Source organism: Balaenoptera physalus, assembly GCF_965194825.1.
Source record: "Balaenoptera physalus genome assembly, chromosome: 20".
Classification (NCBI taxonomy): domain Eukaryota; kingdom Metazoa; phylum Chordata; class Mammalia; order Artiodactyla; family Balaenopteridae; genus Balaenoptera; species Balaenoptera physalus.
In genome coordinates this window covers 62,637,168-62,659,474 of record NC_138901.1, presented here as the reverse complement: position 1 = coordinate 62,659,474, position 22,307 = coordinate 62,637,168, and the positions used below count along the sequence as shown (strand labels likewise).

At 49.8% G+C, this 22,307-nt stretch overlaps 1 pseudogene across 1 annotated transcript; it reads left to right on the top strand.

Annotated features, from left to right (window-relative positions):
• The first annotated feature begins 4,099 nt into the window (after positions 1–4,099).
• Positions 4,100–19,654, top strand: LOC309650341 (NAD-dependent protein deacylase sirtuin-5, mitochondrial pseudogene; annotated as a pseudogene). Its single transcript has one exon. The product of its transcript is annotated as an NAD-dependent protein deacylase sirtuin-5, mitochondrial pseudogene (transcript).
• Positions 19,655–22,307: the final 2,653 nt, after the last annotated feature.

The following is a 22,307-nucleotide window of genomic DNA, read 5'->3' as shown; positions in this document are numbered from 1 at the left end:
ACTTTTTGGCTAACCCAGTGGAATGTCATTGGGGCCTTAATTTGCATTTCCTCAATAACTGGTGTCTTAGCTTAGGCTGCCAAACAAAATACCATAGATTAGGGTTTGGACTTGCTAGGGACTTGTCACCCCCCCTCTTCTTTCCTGTTTCCCCCTTTGGGAATGGGAATGTCCATTCTAAGCCCCCCAGTCTATGGCATTTTGTTATGGCAGCCAACTAGGACAACCAGTGATGCTGGATAGCTCTTCACCTGCTTACTGGCCCGTGCATCTCCTTTTCTGTTAAATGCCTGTTCACCTCTTTTGTCCATTTTCAATTGGGTTGTTGAATTTGTTTTCTACTGTCGCTATAACACATCCCCACAAACTTGGTGGCTCAAGAGAACATAATTTTATTAAGTTACAGTTCTGGAGTCAGAAGTCTGACATGGGTGTTACTGGGTGAGATCAAGGTGCTGGCAGAGCTGGGCTCCTCCTGCAGGCTCTAGGGGAGAATCTGTTCCTGCCCCTTTCCAGCGTCTAGAGGCACCTGTGTGACGTGGCTCATGTTTCCCTTCAGCAATCACATCACTCTGACCTCTGACTCTGTTGTCACATCTCTGCTAGCTCTGACCCTCCTGCCTCCCTCGTATAAGGACCTGGAGATGACATTGCCCCCTGCCCAGAAGTTCCAGCATCATCTCCCATCTCAAGATCCCTCACTTGGTCATATCTGCAAAGTCCCCTTTGCCATGGAAGCCAACATCAGTGGTTCTGGGGATTAGGGCGTGGACATCGCTGCGGACCACTGCTCTGCCTGCCACGCTTGTGCCCTTGCCTTTTTCATGGCTGATGTGAGAAGAGCCCTGAACAGGATGGAGGAGCAGAGGCCAGTCCCACGTGGAGGCCAGCGCTGGCTGCACCTGCTCCGCACCCTCTCCACCGGGCCCCTGTAGGTGTCTGGGGAGAGAGCGAACCCCCGCCCCCGCAGACCCTCTGAGCCACGGGCCACGGGATGGTCCAGGTTCCCAGGTGCCAGGAGACATACCTGCCTCCTGTGTCCTGACTGTGCTTCACTTCTTCCCGACATGTTATATTTTCCAGAGCGCTTTCCCATCCACACTCTCCCTTGGCTCTGATGCTGTCACAGGCCGAGTGCAATGGGGTGACTGTGCTGGAAGCTTCCCATCTCAGCGCTGAGACTAGCATATCCCATGCTCCTAACCCCCAACCTGGGGTTCTTCCTAGGATGCTGGGCTTTAGGGGAGAGACCCAGGTGACTTGTGAGGGGGCCTGGTTCTAGCCTCCCCTATCAACTGCCACATGGTGAGAGCTGCAGGGTCACGGGGCAGGGCTTAGAATCACACAGGCTTGGTCTAAGTCTGTGCTCAACCACTTACAGCTGTGTGACCTTGGGCAGGTGGTTTAACCTCTCTGGGCCTTGATGCCTCTTCTATAAAAGGCGAATATTGATTGTACCTGCATTTCAAGGTTATTATGAGGATAAAATGAGATCGTGTGTGTTACTGGCTTACATAATCCATGACATATACTACACTTCATGAATGGCAGATAGAAAGTTTAATAGATGACTACAAAAACAAACAACCTGATTTAAAAATGGGCAAAGGACTTGAATAGATGTGTCTCCAAAGAAGATGCATGAATGGGTAATGAAAAGATGCTCGACATCACCAGTCATTAGGGAAATGCAGATCAAAGCCACAATGAGATACCACCTTATGCCCATTAGGATAGCTACTATCAAAAACAAAAACAAAAAATAGGAAGTTTCAGGGAGGATGTGGAGAAACTGGAACCTTTGTGCACTGTTGGTGGGAATGTAAAATGGCGCAGCCAACATTATGGGAAAAAGTATGGTGGTTCCTCAAAAAATTGAACATAGAACTATCACATGATCCAGCATTCCACTTCCAAGTATATACCCAAAAGAATTAAAACAGATATTTATACACCCATGTCCATAGCAGCATTATTCATAATAGTTGAAAGGTGGAAGCAACCCAGGTGTCCACTGATGAATGAACGGCTAAACAAACTGTGGTCTCTACATACAATGCAATATTATTCAGCCTTAAACAAGAAGGAGATTTTAACAAAACAGAAGCAGAGTCATAGAAACAGAGAACAAACAAGTGGTTGCCAGAGGGGAGGGGGTGGAGGGAGGAGAGATATAGGTGAGGGAGATTAAGAAGTACAAAGTTTCAGTTGCAAAATAAATGAGTCAAGGGTATGAAATGTACAGTGTGGGGAAAAGAGTCAATAATTATGCAATGTCTGTATTGTGACAGATGGTAAGTAGACTTATTGTGGTGATCATTTTTAAATGTATAGAAATATCTGATGACTATGTTGTGGAACAGGAACTAACATAGTGTTGCAGGTCAATTATACCTCAAAAACAAACAAATAAACTCATAGAAAAAGAGATCAGAGTCGTGGTAACCAGAGGCAGGGGGAGGGGGGAAAGGGGAACTGGATGAAAGCTGTCAAAAGGAACAAACTTCCAGTTATAAGATAAATAAATGCTAGGGGGCTTCCCTGGTGACACAGTGGTTGACAGTCTGCCTGCCGATGCAGGGGACACGGGTTCGAGCCCTGGTCTGGGAGGATCCCACATGCCGCGGAGCAGCTAGGCCCGTGGGCCACAACTACTGAGCCTGCGCGTCTGGAGCCTGTGCTCCGCAACAAGAGAAGCCACGATAGTGAGAGGCCCGTGCACCGCGATGAAGAGTGGCCCCTGCTTGCCGCAACTGGAGAAAGCCCTCGCACAGAAGTGAAGACCCAACACAGCCAAAAATAAATAAATAAATAAATAAAAATGAAAAAAAAAAAAAAAAAGCTACAGAGTCATACAGCATTTAAAAAAAAAAAATGCTAGGGATGTCATGTGCAACATGATCAAGATAATTAACCCTGCTGTGTGTTAGACAGGAAAGTTATTCAGAGAGTAAACCCTAAGAGCTCTCATCACAGGAAAACTTGTTTCTATTTCTTTAATTTTGTATCTCTATGAGATGATGAATGCTCATTAAACTTCCTGTGACAATCATTTCATGATGTGTGCGAGTCAGATCACTATGCTGTCCACCTTAAACTTACACAGCGCTGTATGTCAATTATATCTCAGTAAAGCTGGAAGAAAACAAAGAAGGAAATTCTGATACGTGCTAAAGCATGGATGGACCTTGAGGACATTAGGCTGAGTGAAATAAGCCAGACACGAAAAGACTATATGATTCCACACACCTTAGGTCCCTAGAGTCGGCCACTTCATAGAGACAGAAAGCAGAAGGGTAGTTTCCAGGGGCCGGGAAGGAGAGGGATGGGAGAATTAGTGTGTAATGGATACAGAGTTTCAGTTCCACAAGAAGAAAAAGTTCTATAGATGGATGCACCCTAATCTACGTAAAACGCCACTGAACTTTATACTTAAAACTGGCCAAGACGGTAAATTTTAAGTTCTGTGAATTTTATCACAATTTAAACAAAACTAGACAGACACAGGAGTTTTGTCACATTCAGGACAGTGCGTGCCTTAAGACTGTTCTGGAACCCAGGGGTTTCCACAGTTCAGAACATGGCGTAAGCACCACAGCACCTCAGCAGCTGCTGTGGCCTGCGTGGCCCCTCTGGATACGGGAGGGCACCGATGAGTCTCCACCTCTCACCCTCTGTCAAGCTTGCGTGCTGGGGCTGCGTCCAGGGCCCCCAGTGTAGAGCGCTCCATGTAAGGGCACCGATGGGTCTCCACCTCTTGCAGAACTTCCTTCCAAAACAGAGCCGTCGGGGCTCCCCTGGTGGCGCAGCGGTTGAGAATCCACCCGCGAATGCAGGGGACACGGGTTCAAGCCCTGGTCCGGGAAGATCCCACATGCCACGGAGCAACTAAGCCCGTGCGCCACAACTACTGAGCCTGCACTCTAGAGCCTGCGAGCCACAACTACTGAAGCCCGCGCGCCTAGAGCCCCTGCTCTGCAACAAGAGAAGCCACTGCCATGAGAAGCCCACGCACCACAACCAAGAGTAGGCCCTGCTCGCCGCAACTAGAGAAAGCCCGTGTGCAGCAACGAAGACCCAACACAGCCTAAATAAATAAATAAATAAATAAATAAATAAATAAATAAATTTCTAAAAACAAAGCAAAACAAAAAAGAGCTGTCCCTTACAAGGACTTCAACAGACATTTCTCCAAAGAAGACAAATGACCAGCAGGTGTGTGTAAAAATGCTCAACATCACTAATCATCAGAGAAATACAAATCAAAGCCATGGAATATCACCTCAACCTGTTAGCATGGTTAGAATGGCCAAAAAAAACAGAAAATGGCAAGTGTTGTCAAGGGTGTGGAGACTTTGGAGCCCTCGTGCACTGTTGGTGGGGATGTGAAATGGTGCAACCACTACGGAGAACAGTATGGAGGTCCCTCAAAAAACTAAAAATAGAGCTATCATATGACCCAGTAATTGCCCTTCAGGGTATTTACCCAAAAGAATCGAAAACAGGCTCTCAAAGAAATATTTGCACTCTCATGTTCAGATCATCATTATTCACAATAGCCAGGAGGTGGAAACAACCTAAATGTCTGTTAATGGCTGGATGGATAAAGTAAATGAAAACTATACATGCAGTAGAATATTATTCAGCCTTAAAAAAGGAAGAAATCCTGTCATGTGCTTCAACATGAATGAATCTTGAGGACATTCTGCTGAGTGAAATAAGCCAGCCACACAAAGCCAAATACTATATGATTCTACCTATATGAGGTACCTAGAGGGGTCAAACTCATAGAAACAGGAGGTAGAGCAGTGGTTGCCGGGGGAGGGGAGAGGGGGAAGTGAGCAGTTGTTGTTTAATGAATAATAGTTTCAGCCCTGCAAGATAAAATGTGCAAGAGATTTGCTGTACAACAATGTATGTATAGTAACAGCACTGTACTATACACTTAAATATTTGTTAAGCAGGCGCATTTCATGGTATTTTTTTTAACCACAAATATTAATAATAAAAGAAAGCGCTGTCCCTTCCCAGTCTTAGGGCAGCCACGCCCTCCCCTGGGTCCCACCACTCCACTCATCCCATCTAGAACCACCTTCCCTCCCCGCCCCCCTCTCTGGAAACTGAAGCTTAACTCATTGATCTGCTTCTCCTTGGGAACCAAGTCCTGCGTGGAAGCTTCCATCAGGTGCCCCCGATATTCAAAGAACGTAAACTGCTCTCCCTGCCCCGCTCCCCAAAGGAGAGACTAGACGGGCCCTTCTCACAGGAGAAGGAAATTGCCTTTTCCTTCTTCCGAGTTGCCTCTAGTTTGTGGTTTACTTATGCAATCAGTGTTTGAGTGTGTGCCGTGTGCTAAGCGCTGTGGTGGGCTGTGGAGACATGACAGTAAACGAGAAGGACAGCACCTTGCCTCAGGGAGTTTACTTCCCAGCCAGCACACAAGGTAAACTTCAGGTGTCAAATGCTGTGATGAAAATAAACAGAGGGATATGACAGAGTCATGGAGGTGCCCTGAGGAGGTCCTTCTGAGGAGAGAACGCTTGCCTTGAGACTCAATGTGAGGAGAATGGAGCCAGGAGGGATGGCACTCCAGGCACAGGAAACAGTTTGTGCGAAGGTCCTGGGGCAGAAAAGAGCTTGGCACGTCCGAGGAACACAAGAGGCTGGTGGGGGCCGGGGGAGAGTGGCATGGAGGGAGGGGGAGGCGTAGCTGGAACAGGTGTGTGCAGGGCTTCCTGGAGCAAGTAGGCTCAGGAAACTATTAGCTACTAACATGCAAGTAGCTCCACGAAGGACAGCGCCTAAGGACGTCCTTGGGTTCTCCGAGGTCTGTAAACTGCCACCTGCACAACTCTAGGTCAGGGCTTCCCGAACTTGGGCATGCACTTGAGCCACCTGGAGGGGGCTTGTGACGATGCACAGGTGGGCCTCATGCCAGGGCGTCTGATTCAGGAGATCTGAGTGGGGCCCAGAACTTGCATGTTGATGAAGTTCCCAGGTGATGCCGATGCTGTCAGTCCTTGGACCACTTTGAGAATCAGGCTCTAAGCAAGTTACTGATTCTCTGAGTCTTTTCTTCACCTGTGAAATTGCCCTTCTTTCCTGGTTGATGTTACCATCAAGTGAGATAAAGCCCTTTGTAAAGAATAAAAAAGACACACAGAGGGAATGATCAACTTAACGTTTAATCATCACTCCACCCGTGTGTGTTTCCTTCACAACCTACAAGGAACGGTTCGCACGTAACGCTGCAGCGGGTGCCTTAGGAGCAGCGGCTGTTTTACTGCATCGACCGTAAGTCTGGCTGACTCCCGGACTACGTGCACGCTTGAGCCCCACCGGTGCCGGAGGGGACGGACGCCGGCCTGGCCCTGCCCGGGGGAGCCTGGGATGCGCTTCTGCCGTTCACGCCACAGACAGAGGCTGGATGACCCCCAGCGTCTGTGGTTATTTTTGTTAGCCCTCATCTCCTCCCACTCCTCCCCAAGAAAAAGCCGTCCCGTGAGTCCGCCGGAGGCCACGGCTGCTCGGCGGGTAGCTGGCCGCTGAGGGACAGGAGGAGTGCTGATGCCTCCTTGGGCTTTGAAGAGAAATTCCACAGACTCACAGACTCCCAGAACCTCGGCCTCTGGAATATGCGCATACAATATACATTTGGTGTGTATATTTTTTATTTGTGTTCACTCACAGGGTCAGCAAATATTTGTTGAATATCTGCTACGAAGCAGGCTCTGAGGATACAGCCATGACCAAGTAAAGTGCCCCTTTCATGGAGTTTATGTGTGTCTGATATTCACTCAGGGAACATACCGAAAGCCTCCGATGTGTCGTGAAGTTTATAGCCTGGCAGGGAAGACAGACTTGTAGTCACATAAATGAAGCAAAGTGTAATAGGGCGTGTGATGGAGATAAACACAGGGTTGGGGACAGAGTCATGAAGGAGGAAGAGGGCCCTGAGGCGGCGTCCCGATAAACTGGTTATTAAAGGCGGTGGCATTTTCGAGGTTGTCTAAGGGGAGGCCTTCTGCAAAGAGGAAGCAGCGTGTTGTAGCCAGGCACATGGGGCACCGGCAAGTGGTTCCAGAGTTGGAGTAGCGGGTGCCAGGGCTGGAGGGGAGGCTGGAAAGGGCGGCAGGGGTCTGGCCATGGAGGGCCTTAGGTGACCGGGGCGTGGGGCTTAATCCCGCCTTCAGGGTATCGAAGGGTTGAAGAGCTCAGGTCAGAGAGAGCGCTGGGACAGGGCTGTGCTGTGTGTACTCTGGAGGACACGTGTGGAGAGAGCCAGTAGGGGGGCAGGGCTGGAGGTGAGGAGAGGAGGCCGCACGAGCGGGTGTGAACAGGGGTGCAGCTGGAACAGAGGCAGGACACGCAGGGTCAGAGAGGGACGCTGAGGATGCAGGACGGACAGGCTTTGGTTACAAGTTGGATGAGGGACGGGAAAATGCCGAGGGAGAGAGAAGCACCTAGAGGAGTGAGAGTGTGGGGAGAAAATGACTTCTGTCCCGCACACGGGGAGTCTGAGATGCATATTGGGAGAGCGCAGGACCTAACTAGACATGTGAGGTCGAGAAGCACCACATTTAGAAGTGACTGAACCCAAGTGAGTGATGAGGTCGGGATGAGGACGCGGACGGGCAGATCAGTGGGCACTGAGTCGTTTAACATGCTGGAGGGGACGGGGGTGAGCCTCTGAAAAGAACTTGGAGGTGAGGTCAGAGGAAGACAGCAAAGGAGGAAGAAACAGGGTTTTGGACCACTGTTGTGGAAGCCAAGGGTGGAGAAAGTTCCAGAAAGAGCAGTCAATGGTGGCAAATGCTGCAGACAGGTCCCCGCAAGGACTTGGGAATTTGGGTTCAAGAGAGTGAACTGAGCCCCTGACAAGAAATAAATATTTATGGAACGAATGGGAACGACTTGGGAGGTGAGACTCTGAACACCATCTCCAAAGGGCGATCACTGTCTCATGGGTTCATGCCCTTCTCATTTTGACTCTTCTGTTTGTACCAGAAATCCCCTTCTTCCCGGTGATCAGTGAAAGAAATAAAAGGGGATTACAAAGGAGTGGGAAATTACACTCGAAATTAGGAGAAAACACATGTTCAGTTCTCAGAGACTTGAAGGAACTTCTACAAGGGGTGATGCAAACAAGCAGATTCCAAGAAGAGCCTGCAGACATTTAGGTCATCACACACAGAGGACAAGTGGAATAGCCCTCAGCAAAGCCCCACACGCCCGAGCTTCGGCAGAAGCAACGCTCTCTTGCACACGTCACGCCAGGGCCATGCTAGGCACCAGGCTCGGTGAGGACACTGCAGGGACCAAGACAGACAAGATCCCGGCCCTCAGGGGGCTTGCATTCTAATAGGAGGGATGGACAATAAACACGTAAACAGATAAACCAAGTAATCACAGAATGCGATAAATGCTATGGATGAAATAAACTAGGATGAGCCAGGAGAAACAGGAGAGCGTTAAGTGAGATAGATGGTAGTCGGTTTATCTTGCTGAAAAATTTCCAGCTCTCAGTCACAGAGCAGACTTCACGTGCCATCGTATTTTATGACTGATCACAGCTTGCACAGTTAGAATTTTCTCCTGTCACATTTCAGACAGCACTCACTGGCAGTGGTAGGAGCTGGGGTAGAGGCCGTGCGGAAAACAATTCTGTGACGTGCTCCCCAAGGCTACAGCCCGACCCCCTGGCTCAGAGCAGCAGGGCTGGGGAAAAGATGGGTCGCTGGGCAGGCGAGCAGATCTCCACCGAGTAGAATGTGTGTAGGCTCAGTGTTCATGCGGGGACAGCCCTGTTCCTTACTGCTCCCCGAGCACACCCCACTCCAGCCACAGCAGGAATGCTCAACCCAAGTCCTTCCCGGAGTTTTTCAAAGTGAGGATATGAGCTCAAGGATGAAGATGCCTTTTCCCCCCTGTGTGAAGAGGCTCGACCGCAGAAATCCAGAACGAAGCCAACACCCCCAGAACAGTGGCGGCGAGAGGTGGGGGAGGGGAGCCCCGCTGCTCCAGCCGTCTCTGGGCCAGGTCCACCCTGCTGCTTTCACTGTGGTTTGGTTTCCTCAGCCTCTTCCTTTTGTTGCCTAAGCTGGTCCCCGTTGCAATTCTGTCATTGGCAACTCAAGCGCCCCAATCCTTACGATGCGGCCGAGGTCACACAGAGCTGGGATCATACCACAACGTGTTCTGGAGTCGAGGTTATGCTGAGCAAAGCAGGGTCCCTGGCAGTGGGCTTTGACAGTTAGGGGGGGGTCCTCATGCTAATCCCAGGGCAAAGATTCCCGCCATGGTTGCCTCACTCACGGGTCTCAGCTTCCTAAGGCTCCTAGGGCCAAAATGGGCTTTTGGGGGAATGTCTGTTTTTAGCTGGGATGAGCTAAGCTGCTGTGACAAACAGACCCAAAGATGCTTATTGGCTCAAACACAACAGAAGTTTATTTCTCATTCACATGCCAGACTGCAGCATGTGCTTTTAGCTGATGGTGGCTCTGTCCCATGGGATGATTCAGGGATCCAGGATCCAACATGTGGCGCTACCACAGCCTAGCTGTCATCTACATCTTGCCAGCAGTAGGGGACACACATCACTTCAGGTCACATTCTATTGGTGAGAACCGGTCACACGACCACACTGAACTGCAAAGGAGGCTGGGAAATGTAGTCCAGCCTCGCACCTTGCTATAACCCCCATCGCTACAAAGGGAGAAGATTTTGTCAGGCAGAAAAGTTTGACTTTGAGAGGACTAAATGGAGGCACTCAGGTGTTCTTAATCTTGACGCTCTGGATGTTTTAACCGGACAGTTCTTTGAGGGTGGGAGGGAGGCTGCCCTGTGCATTGCAGGATGTTCACCAGCATCCCTGGCCTCTACTCACCTGATGGCTGTAGCATCCCTCCCCTCACTCCCCCACAGTCCCAGTCATGACATCAAAAATGCCTCCAGGCATTGCCAAAGCCCCTGGGGCACAAAGTCACCACTGATTGAGAATCACTGCTCTAGACACTGAGAGCAACGTCAGACTCTGTCAACCAGGGAGGAAACGCAGTGAAATTACCTGCTCTCACTGTCACTCGGGAATCTCACGGCATGGCTGCTGGTCTGTGCTCACGAGGCTGACAGACAGATCAGCTGAGGTGCCGACTTGAAGTTTCACAGAGGAGTGAACGATACGAACCCCAGCCCCGAGACTCCTGAGCATGTGATGAGAACGATGTTAGGAGATTCTGCAGATGCCCGTCACAGCCAGGGCAGCATGCAAAGAAATGCTCTAAGTCTTTTCACTCAATACAAAGCCCAAAATGGCACTGGCTTGTTTGCAAAGAACAGGTTTTCTGAATTATTTGGTGCTGATTCCCTGAAATTGATGCGAGAAATAAAATTTTTTTGATACCTTCTCTAACAGGAGGCCATATTTGTAAGCCCCTGGTGAGTTCTTGCTCTGGATGGACGTGGTGAACTAGGGCAGACCCCTAAGAACATATTTGTTTGCAGGAAATGGGCTGCCCTGGCATATCAGTGAGAATTCCTTGCAGCCTGGTGGAAACCAGAAGTGCTGCCATCCAGCAAAGCATGAGGACGTCAATGGTATGCTTTATCTCCTAGAGACCCAGTAGTGCTGTGCTGACTTCACAGGAAACAGTCTTCTGGCTGTAGAGGACGGGGATTCCTTCACATTCCACGGAGAACTCTGGGACACGCTTCAGGCTGTGCGTTGTCGTCCGCAACAATGAGCCTAGGCTTGTGTGTAGCTGCCAGTACAAACGTATTAGTTTCCTGATTCACTGGGAATACGCAAGGCTCTTGAATATTAAATAAAACTGGTTACATAAGTCTTTTATTTGAAATGAATACAAGGTCATAATCAATAAAGCTCAGTTTGAAACACTGCTGAGAAAAACGAATAGAGACGTTTTCTCTGCTGCTGGAGTTGCACAAAGTAGCAGGTTTATGTCAGCCTGAGGTTTGTGTGCAAATAGCTAAGCACTCCTTCGGATGATGAGCAGTTTGGGTCTGAATAAGCATTCGATGCCTCACAGACCCATGTGGAGCAGTCTCTCTGAGCAGGCTTGAAAACACTAGGCTTTTCTGGCTTTTTACCAGTTGCTATTTAGTCTGGAAATAACAATGAAAAACAGGCTAACCAATCTGGTGTTGCTGAGGGATGGTTCTCACAAGCCCAGAGCCCTCTGGGGTCTGGCCCTTGCCTCCTTCTCGAGCCCTGGCTGCTGCTGGCCCCGGCCTCCTCATGGCTACCAATGCAGCAGGACATGCCAGGCCCTGCACTGCCCAGATTCTCTCCCCAGCAAACTCCAGAGCTCGATGACCACTTTGCCGGGTGTCGGGATTCAGGTCACGTGTTACACCTTCCAGAAAGGCTTCCTGACTTCCACTGGTCTCTCAAGAAGAGCTGGCCAGTCACTGCCCAGTGCCCCTCATGCCGTCGACAGGCCTTTATCACCCAGGGCACTTTAGAGCACTTTACTCCCCACACTGTGTGGATGCCTCACCCCTGTTTGACCACGAGCTCTGAGGGCAGAGCCTGTGTCTCATTCCCCTTGGGAGCAGCAGTCCTAACACAGGATCTGGAGAAGGCCTGTTCAATAAGAATGATCGAACAAAGCAATGAACAGTAATTATGCAGCAGGTGCAGAGGCTGTCACGTGGCTCTTCTTGTTTTAAAAATTGTGGTAAGACCGCACGTGCAGAGGCCCGAGGCCCGGTGTGTTCCCGGCACAGCGCTGGGGCAGCTGCGGCCCGAGAGACAAGGCGGGAGGCAGGAAACGAGCCCATCTCAATAATTAGTGCGACACAGAAAACCTGATGCCACCTCTCCGGATTGTCCCAAGCCAATTACTTTCCCAGCTGTATTGCGGATCGATCTCTCCAGCCTCTGCACAAACCAAGATCTGCCTAACAATGGCTCGTCCAAGTTCAAATACGGCCGGGCTTCTGGAAGTTTTTTGCAAAAGCCAAGCACACAGTCATCATTTCAGGGGCTGGCGTCAGTGCTGAGAGTGGGGTTCCGACCTGCAGAGGAGCGGAAGGTTACTGGAGAAAATGGCAAGCTCAGGACCTGGCCACGCCTCAGGCCTTTGCCTGAAACCCGTCCCAGGTGTGGGAGTTCTACCACTACCGGTGGGAGGTGGTGCAGAGCAAGGAGCCCAACGCCAGGCACCTGGCCATCACCGAGTGTGAGGCCCGGCCGGACCGGCAGGGCCAACGGGTTGTGGTCATCACCCAGAACATCAATGAGCTGCACCACAAGGCTGGCACCAAGAACCTTCTGGAAATCCATGGTAGCTTATTTAAAACTCGATGTACCTCTTGTGGAGTTGTGGCTGAGAATTACGAGAGTCCAATTTGTCCAGTTTTATCAGGAAAAGGGGCTCCAGAACCTGAAACTCAAGATGCCAGAATCCCAGTGGAGAGACTTTGCCGGTGTGAAGAGGCAGGATGTGTGGGCCTGCTGCGACCTCATGTGGGGTGGTTTGGAGAAAACCTGGACCCTGCCATCCTGGAGGAGGCTGACAGGGAGCTGGCCCTCTGTGACTTGTGTCTGGTGGTGGGAACTTCCTCTGTGGTTACCCTGCTGCCATGTTTGCCCCCCAGGTGTCTGCCCGGGCAGCACCAGTGGCCGAATTTAACATGGGAACCACCCCAGCCATGAACAGATTCACGTTTCATTTCCAGGGGCCATGTGGGACGACTTTCCTGAAGCCCTCGCTCCTCGTGAAAATGAAACTGTTTCTTAATTGCCCTGAGGAAGGAAGAAATCACAGCACATCTAAATACCAGGCCACCAACAGGAGAAACAGTCTTGTGGATGGTGAGCTGAATACTGAAAGGTCTGAAAATATCGTCTGGAATCCAAACTGCTGATAAGTGATGGGGACTTAGAAGCAACACTAGTAAACATGTTTAGAAGGAGAAGTCACAGAATTTCTCAAGTCAATTCATGTTATTTGGTTTGAACCTAAACATAAGATACCTCTGATGTGTTTGGTTGGTTACTGGGCAGGAAACAACTTTGTAATTAGATTGTCTAAAAAAAGTAATTATCCTGATAGTATTTTTGCTATTTGGGCAAAGATGGAAGTAGAGGGGTAAAACCCTGGTATTTGTGATTTCTGCACAAGGGTTGGTGGAAAATAAAATCCCTTTCTACATCAAAAAGAAAAAATTGTGGTAAGATACACGTAACATAAAATTTACCATCTTCACCATTTTTAAGTGTACAGCTCAGAAGGGTCAAGTACATTCACAGTGTTGTGCAACCAACTATCACGCATGTCCAGAACTTTTCCATCTTCCCAAACTGAAAGTCTACCCACTAAGCACTACCTCCCCACTCCCCCTCCCCAGCCCCTGGCACCCACCCTTCTACTTTCTGTCTCTATGAGTTTGACAGATCCACATTTTAGGGACCTCATATAAGTGGAATCAGACACTATTTGTCCTTTCGTGTCCGGCTTATGTCACATTACGTGTCCTCAAGAGTCATCCATGTTGCAGCGTGTGTCAAAATTTCCTTCCTTTTTAAGACTGGATAATATTGCATTTTGTGGACAGACCAGATTTTGTTTATTTACTCGTCTATCGATGGACACCTGGGCTGGCTCCACCTCTTGGCTACTGTGAATAACGCTGCCGTAAACGTGGAAGTACAAATACCTGTCCGAGTCCCTGCTTTCAGTTCTTTCGAGTATCTACCCAGATTGCTGGATTATATGGTGATTCTGTGTTTATTAATTTTGGGAGGAACACACATGCTATTCCAGGCTAGCACTTCACACTCATTATTTCATTTAGTGCTCATGGTAGTTCTGGGAGGGAAGACAACTATTATTCCTTTCTCAACAGATGAGGAAATGAAGGCAGAGGGCGTTAACTTGCCAATTTCATAGTCAACCAGTGGCAGAGCTGGGACTGAGGCTCACAAATTCCAAAACCCATGCTTTTGAGCCCAAACCCATATCTGCTTTCTTCCAGAAGGGTGGGGGGCTCCCTCACTCTGATGGGCGAAGGACCTGCCTTGGGTTGAGGGAAAGGACCTTCCTAAATAAGAGGCATCCTGCTTGTAGGGGGGTCACCGAGGTTAGATGTGTCCAGCTTTACCCCAGTCCTTCACAGGCTTGGATATTCTGTCATGAGGCTGTAACATGTCCTCTGGTGTTATACATCCTAGGATGAGACAGGCTAATGAGCTCATATTCAAGTGTGGTAATTACAAATTCACTGATTCAACTCTCAAAAACAACCTGGTTGTTGTGTACTCCTCTTAAGTGATGACTTAATATGGATAAGAAGTCATTTCAATCTGGAACAGATCTCTCAGATTTTGTAATCCAACCTCTCTTTTAGTGGTTCAGGCATGAAAGAGAGAGTTGGTTCATAATTTACTAAGTCATTCAGAAATAATCTACCTACAATGAACTTTCCCCATCTGTCTCATCAAAGCCGATTATTTGGTAAATTGTGGTCAGCTCATACCCATATACATCACTGCATCAATAGACACAAAAATTCCCTTGCTTAGTAGCCACTGGACGTAAAGACTTGGGGCAGAGAAAAAAGGCCAGGGATAAGACAGAGAGTTCATGCTTTGATGTACCTTCTCTGTTCCAAACATACAGCAGTGACAGATAAAATATTGAAATAGAAAACCTAGATATGTATACCTAGATAAACTCAAGGATAAGATGAGTATCTGAAGATAGAAAAGATCCAGCAGAAAAGAGATAAATACTCCCTTTGCAGAAATGCACAACAGAGCAGACGGCAGCCTGGGGCGTGCTGTGCTCTGACCAGAAGTCAGCAGAACTGACTGCAAGTTTGATCCTATGGGATAAAGAGAGCTAAAAATGTTCCACACAAGGCTCACCGCTGGAAGTGAGAGGCAGAGTAGGTCATGAAAGGAAGTTGGGAAAAAATAAACAACTATTGCTGATCGCCACCTGGGGAGATGGCATTTCCTAGACCGTGAGACTGGAGAGGTAGGGACACAGAGATGAGCCTCACAACCAAGCCTCCAGTTGGTATACTTCCTGGTTCGGCGTGACTCTGAAACCACCATGGGACAGGGGAGGCCTAAAATGTCATTGTAGGACTATGGCTTAGCCAGGGGTCAGGTGCAAGCAACCGTAAAACCACTAGGCAGGGCGGAGCAACTAAGCCCATGCGCCACAACTACTGAGCCTGCATTCTAGAGCCCGCGAGCCACAACTACTGAGCCTGCGTGCTGCAACTACTGAAGCATGCATGCCTAGAGCCCGTGCTGCACAACAAGAGAAGCCACCACAGTGAGAAGCCCATGCACCGCAATGAAGAGTAGCCCCCGCTTGCTGCAACTAGAGAAAGCCGGTGTGCAGCAACAAAGACCCAACACAGCCAAAAATAAATAAATGAATGAATGAATTTATTATTTTAAATAAATAAATTTAATTTAATTTATTTATAAATTAATAATTTATTAAAAATAAATTATTTAATTTAATTTATTATTATTTTAATAATTTTTTATTTAAAAAACCCACTAGGCAGGGAAGTATGAGCCCAGGGTAAGAGAGAGAGAGAGAAAAAAAAGCTTTCCAAGAAAATAAAAAATTGGAAGGTGAATCCACTCCAAATTCACACTTTGGAACAGACTGATAAAGACTTCAAAATAAGTATATGTGGCATGCTCAGAGAGATACAAAAAGGGATAACTTCCATTTTAAAAAAGAACAAGAAAAATTTTTAAAAAGCAATCAGAAATAAAGCAGCAACAGGTGATGTTAAAAAGAAACAAATTGAAATCTTCAAATCTTGGAAAGAGAGTCACTGGAATTTTTAAAAATTATTCTACATATGGGATAAGCTTGATACTGGACAGACTCAAAGAGAAAATCAGTGAATGGAAAGAGAGACAAACTAAAAATGAAGCACAAGGAGATCAGTTGCATCTATTTTTGGGGAAAAATCGACAGCCCGTGCACGTGATCTGCTTGTCACCGTCCCCGTGGACGACTCCCTGTTCAGATCACTTTCTCCTTTGCTAGGCAATCGGTATTGGGGTCAGCATTCCTGCTCAATTCCTAGGAAAGCCCCTCAGGGCTCAGGACCACCACCCTCTCCCAGAACAGCCCCCTTGGATTCAGGCCACAGTTTCCTCAGGAAGTACATGTACATAATGAGGAGTCCACTCGGGCCATCTCTGCTGACCTCTGTCTGGGTCTGAGCTTAACCCACTTCTAGCTGTTTTCACATCCACATGTTATGGGGCCACATTAGTCCTTCCCTAATCTTGCAGCTTCAGCAGTGCAAATAGCGCCGCCCAGGATATTTCCAAAATTCATCTTGGTGAGAGAAAAATCTCCAAATACAGGTGTGAAAACTCTGGTAACTTCAATAGGTCAGTGGTAAAACAGAGTCCTGGTTCCTCCCAAGGGATATACATAACAATCTGATGCATACCTTAGAGTATTCTGCAGGAACTAAGATCATCCCCCACCCCCAGGTTGATGCTCTCCACCAGCTCGTAGACCCCAGACTGGTTGGAATCAGAAGGTTGATGATTAAAATTCCTGAAACACCACCCTGTTATCTCACCTCCAACAAACTAGAAGAAAGTCACCCAGCAGCCTTCCCCCAAATGTTGCCTTTAAAAACCCTTCCCTGAGAGCCACCTGGGAGTTTGGGTCTTTTGAGCACGAGCCACCCAGACTCCTTGCTTGGTGCCCTGCAACTAAACACTGGACCTTCCTTCACCAAAACCCGGTGCCAGCAAATTGGCTTTGCTGTGCGGTGGGCGAGCGGACCCAAGTCCGTTCAGTAACAATACTCTCAAACCCTGGAAATGAGGTAAAATTAATTTCTAAATCAATAATAAAATGAACTATATTCCCTACTGTCTTTTACAATTTAGCAGCAGCATTAGAGCTGTGGGATTTTTACCCACTCAGCGTAAAAGACTTGAGCAAAGCCGCTCCTTTGAACACCACTGATTTTTAATTGCTTTTTACTTTTTAAAGTTGTCAGAGACATCTTCCCAGAATGCCCTGTGCTTAACTTGCTAAAAAGATTTCTACAGACTTAAAGGTATGCTTTTCTCTTAGATGAGGAGTGATTGGTGAAACGGCGATTCCACTCTAATTCTCCAGGATATAACCATTTTCACAATACAAAAAATTACATTTTAAACATTCTCTTCACTTTCTTACAAGCTTAAGATCTCCGATATGTGAAAGATGGCCAATATCTACCTTCATTGCACGTAAATATGTCCTAGACTCTCCATTTCTCTTATCTTCATGAGAAAAATACATAGAGCACAGGACAGCATGATTAGAAGGCTTAACCAGATTTCAATTATTTGCTTTATTTTCCTTTAAACCTCATGGCACCCAGGAGACAGCTTCATGCTCACTGTGTTTTCATTTCCTGCAAACCTGCTGGCCACCCACCTCCGGCCTCTTTACTGAAGACCTCTGCCCACAAACCCCCTCTCCACCCCAAGTCTTAGCTTCCTGCTCAGCGCGTGCGTCCACAGGATAACTGACCCCCACCCAGACACACTGCCGTTGGAATATCTCCTCGCCGCCCCCATGAGCCCTCACGCTGAGGCTGCACCCCACAGGCCCCGCCACCACCAGGAACCTGCTCCCTCTGGAATATTCCATTTCAGAGCCCCATTCTCTCCCCCCACGGGTATGTCAGCTCGCAAGAACCTGCGATGCTCAGACTCTTGGACCTCTGGGAGCGCTCCATCCATGACACCGCCTGGCAAGTTGGTCACGACACTTACTTCCTTGCAATGCCCCCAACTTCCTCACAAAAGCCTTATTTAACTATAAAACCCACATTTTAGATGAGCTCAGGTGGCCTCCTTCTCCAGGCCTACATTTAAATGACTGCTTGTTTCAAAGAAAGATTACACAGTTGTGTGAAGTTTGCCTCACTTTAAACGCACGATCGAAAGACTCAAACCAGCGCGCCTGGAAATGCCGCTATTTCCCTGTAGTTGGCTTCCTGCCCACTCTCAAGTCCTCTGCTTCCAAGATTCACCTTTTCACATAATAATGGCTCTTGCACGGCTTCTGGTCTGATGTACAAGGTTGCAACAGACCAGCGCGCCCACGACAGCACACAGAAAGGTGGAATAAACTTTAAGAATGACATTTTTAAGGACACACAGGTGAGGCAGGGATGCAAAGAAGTCCAGAGGAATTAGATTCTAGAGAGCCAGGAGCCCTTCCCAGCTGGGCAGTGACTGGCCCTCCTCCCCGGGGACATCCTCAAAGGATCGGGCTTGCTGGGGTGGGTGGAGGGTCTCTGCTCGCTTGAGGAGATGTCCGTGGAGGGTTGTTTTTTTAAAAACAGTATTTGTAAAGTATCTGGTTGGCATGTTGGGCTGAAATCTGTAGGAACTACAAATGCAGAGCTAATTCTCCCTTTGCTGAGTGTGGGCCGCGGTGCTGGTGGCGCGGGGGCTGGAGCCTGGCATGACACGGGTGGATAAGGAAGATGAGAGGGAACTGGGGTCAGCCCGGTCACACTGCGGGGAACATCTGTCACCTGTGGACACCTGCCTTCAGTCCTGCTGCCAACAGCGTGCTGCCGGGAAGCTGTTGCCCAGCAGTAAAGACTGACTTCACACTTCCGACCGGACTCTCCTTTGAGTCACAGGTTGCCTCTCCTGCAGCCCCTAGAAGGAGGTTCTCTGGATGGTTCTTTTCAACACTTTGAGTCAGCGGGGAGCAGCCATGGTCTAAGACCCCAGGTCACTCCTTTCCTCTTAATTGCAGCCAATATCCTGCTTAGAAGTTCGTCACCATCCTTAAGGGAAAAACGCCTCTTCCTGACCCCACACTCTTCTTTGGTGAGAAGGTGAGGGAAGAAGCTTTCGCATACTCAGGTGTGGGGAAGTTATTCCTGTTACACATGAGTTAACTCGAATTCCATGTTAACTAGAACAGCCTGCGTGTGGCCTATGACATGCATCGTACGGCTGCTTTAACCATTAAAGAAAAGGGCACACTGACCAGAAGTAAGGAACATCCGTGTTAACAATAAAGATGCGATGCCGCCCTCCCTGGGACCCCGTCGATGAAAACACTGCCCTCCCAGGAGCCAAGGCCATACTGTCCCGCCGCGTCCGAGCCGGTCTTTTTGGAAACCTTGAAGAAGTGTATCCCTGACTCGTTTGACCTTTGTTCTGACAAGATTTAAAACCGCGCTGAAAGCCCTGCCTCTCCAGAGCAGATCCGCAGAGCTACTGAGAGGCCGTCTCCTGGGCCACAGTCCTCAGGTTGGCTCAGATAAACCTCTTTCCCATTCCTATCACAGATTGTTCATGGTCGACAAGGGGATGCTTCTACCACCCTCCACGCTTCGTGCCACCCGCAAAGCCCACGAACAATTCCGGGAGATAAACATAGAATCTGGGTAATAAAACAAAGTCTAACCTTTCTTCTCCTCTGTGCTGAGTCCAGTCTCTCTCGCTCACAGGGGGCCGCGGGCACGGAGCTCGCACGCGGCCCTTCAGCCTGGAGTTCCCGGCGGGAAACGGCTGCACCTGCACCTCAGCTCGGGGCCGTGCGCAGAAGCGCTGCGCACGACACGCAGTCCAAGATGGCGGCGGCGGGCCGTGCGCAGAGACGCTGCGCCCGACACTGAGCTCTCGGGCCGCCCCCCCAGAACCCCGCCCCCTCCCCGCCCCCGAGACCCTATAAAGCAGCCCCACCATGGCCTCTCCGACTTGTCGGGAGCGCTTGTCCTCGCCACCTTCTGATCGGAGAGTAAAGCGTTCCTTTGCTTCTCACCCCAGCCTGGTCTCCTATTGGCTCGAATGACACCGGGCAGGAGGACCCTTGTTGGGGCCCGACTCGGGAGGGTCAGTGACAACTGGACAATCCTGCAGCCTTAAGTTCTCTTGTCTTGGGCCTCACTAGTCCCCCCACAATTTTAAGAGGAGTCAAATTGGCTGCCAGCCTGCAATCAGTGGGAAGAGAGAGCCTACTTCAAATGTTTTATTTCTTAACAACAAAATAAGAAATCAGACAAATGAGGCAGGTTAAGAATGGACAAGACAGTGAACATTGGTTTTGGTTATGTACTTCAGTACTTCACTTTACTTTTTAATAGGATTGAGATTTCTAATTAAAATAATGCAAAGGGAATATAACTTTAAAAGATGCTGTGGGGGGGGGGCGGGGGCGGGGGGCTTCCCTGGTGGCGCAGTGGTTAAGCATCCGCCTGCCAATGCAGGGGACACGGGTTCGAGCCCTGGTCCAGGAAGAGCCCACATGCCGCGGAACAACTAAGCCCGTGCGCCACAACTACTGAGCCTGCGCTCCAGAGCCCACGTGCCACAACTACTGAAGCCTGAGCGCCTAGAGCCGCTGCTCTGCAACAAGAGAAGCCACCGCAATGAGAAGCCTACCCGCTCGCCGAGAAAGCCTGCGGGCAGCAACGAAGACCCAACGCAGCCAAAAATAAATAAATAAATTAATTAATTAATTAAAAATAAAAACCTGCTTAAAAAAAAAAGTACACTGAAATGTTTACAGGTAAAATAATATGATGCTGAGATCTGGTTCCAGATATGGGGCGGTGAGTGTTGGAAGCGAGACCGGCTGACTGTCCAAGCAGGTGGACAGGTACGTGAGGGTCACCTCTGGAGACCAGAGCGGCTGCTGCACTCTTGGAGGGAGGCGATGGGAGCGGCTAGAAGGGGCTGTTTGAATATCCGCACCAACAATCTCCTCCGCCCCTGAGGGCAGAGCTCAGGCGGCAGCTCGGAGGAGGTGTCGGGGTGCGCGGCCAGGCCGCCCCGGGGACGCCCCCGCTCCCTCCAGCCCTGCCTGCCTGGCCGCAGCGCGCCAGCAGGTGCTCTTGCGCCGCGCGGGGGAATAGGCGGCGACGGGCGGAGCCACGACGACAGGCGGTGCGCCTGCGCAGGGAGGTGCCGCCCGAATTTCCCAGGAACGCCCGCGCGCCTGGCCCCGCCCAGCATCCGAGAATCGTCTGCAGGCCGGAAGCTGGGCGTTCCCGGGGGCTGTCGGGGCGGCCGCGCTGTGCGTCCCGAGGGATCCGCGGCCGTGGCCCCGGGGGGCGGCTCTGGTTCGAACCCCTCCCTGTAGAGGGTGAGCGCGGTCTCTGGCCGTTCTCTCCCCTCAGCCTGACGGCGGGCCGTCCGGAGCGGGCGAGGGTGCCCCGTCTCTGGGTGGACTTACCCCGCTCGGGGCGTGCGGAAGGTGGGCATTGGGCGGAGGGGCTTACTGAGAGTTTCTCAGTCAGAGTGGGAGCAGGGCGCAGTGCCGCGGAGCCACCTCCCCGCTTGTGTACTGAGTGAACGGCTGAATAACTAGAGGAGAGGGTGCCGAGTTCACCCACATCTCCTTCCGCAAGACTGGAAAGCGAGTCCGTGACCCCGGCCGCTCCGGGGAGGGAGGACCTCTGACGACCCGCGGGCCTCCGCTCGGAGGGGGACGGGGCTCGTGGGCGCCAGGCGGGGAGTGGTCGGCAGGGGCGGCATGGCTCGGGCGGGGGTCTCAGCATGCCTGGCTTCTCGCTTCGTGGGCAGCCGGCCGCCCCTCCCGTGTTAGCCCGGACTGCCGGTTGTGCGCGTCTGTACCCCTTCGCTTCCGTGCTCCGGGGCCCTCCCGGTTGACTTTTCTGTCCTAGCGCTCTCGCCCTCCTCTGCACACCCCGAGTGTTGCTCCTTTTGCTAATTCGCCTGGTGTTCGCTTAGCCGGTAGACCTCAGCCCGCACCCTGTTGTGCAGACGCAGAGTCGGCTGATTTGTTCTGTGAAGAGTCAGATGGTAAATAGTTCAGGTCTTTTGATGGTCCACGACTTTGTCAGGAAAGCATCCATAGACAATATTTAGAGGAATAAGTGTGGATGTGTTCCAATAAAACTATTTATTGACGCTGAAATTTGAATTTCATGTGTCGAGATAGTCTAATTTTTTTCAACCATTTAAGTTTCATGTGATGTATTACACTCTAGTGTAAAGCATGATGCTCAAAAATGAGATCAAGTACTCCAGGTGTAGTTTTAAATCAGTGTACAGTGTAGTGAGATCATTACTTTTCAACTTCTGGGTGTAGGTCTGATTTAGTGTGACCTAAGATTTTTCTTCAGGAAAAGACCTCTAGTCCGTAGGCTTGGAACAGGCAACTTCATTTTGCTTCCTCTCTTCTTACCTGTAGGCCAGAACGACCCCCTTCTCAGTGGGAGGTTTCCAGTCTTATACACTACAAAGGGCATTCTTGGGAGAGGCAGTAAGGCCACGGCCCTGAGTATCCCTACAT